We start from the raw sequence: 614 nt of genomic DNA, 5'->3' as shown, positions 1-614 counted from the left end.
CGTAATACATTGTTCACGCCATAAAGTTACGCAGTTACTCAGAATAATCTCCCGAAAATATGTGACCTAAAAACAGAGGACCTCTTCTCAGAGTTTTCCTGCCATATCACATTATAGCCAGATAATGACAAATCTAAGACATTATTCTGGATAGTCCGTCTAGATATCTGTGAGACCATAATTTATTAGAAAAAAAAGAGATGGCAATCCCGTTTGCCTATTAGCTGGTCGTACACAGAGGTATCAATATATACCTATCTACAAATGTATCTCATTTGTCTGCCCTGTTATCATTGCGCTGTGGTACTGAAATATACATAGTAAAAATTACGTCCATATCACTTCAAAAGCATCTAAACCCTTAATATTGTGTTTGGTTTTTTTCCCAATAATTTTAATTGGAATGTTTTTACAGAAATATGGTAAGGCTAGAGATCTAAAGACCAGAGTTTATGAAAATGTTTAAATACAAAAAGATAGATGTAATTTATACTAGCAGCTTAACACTGTATCGCATTTGAATGGTAGATATTTCATGTTATAATATTTGCATAACATGCTAAATATTATATAATGTTATGTGAAGATATCCATTTACCATCTTCCTGTAAATA

Source organism: Penaeus monodon, chromosome 24, assembly GCF_015228065.2.
Source record: "Penaeus monodon isolate SGIC_2016 chromosome 24, NSTDA_Pmon_1, whole genome shotgun sequence".
Classification (NCBI taxonomy): Eukaryota; Metazoa; Arthropoda; class Malacostraca; order Decapoda; family Penaeidae; genus Penaeus; species Penaeus monodon.
Note: the sequence above shows the minus strand (reverse complement) of the source record.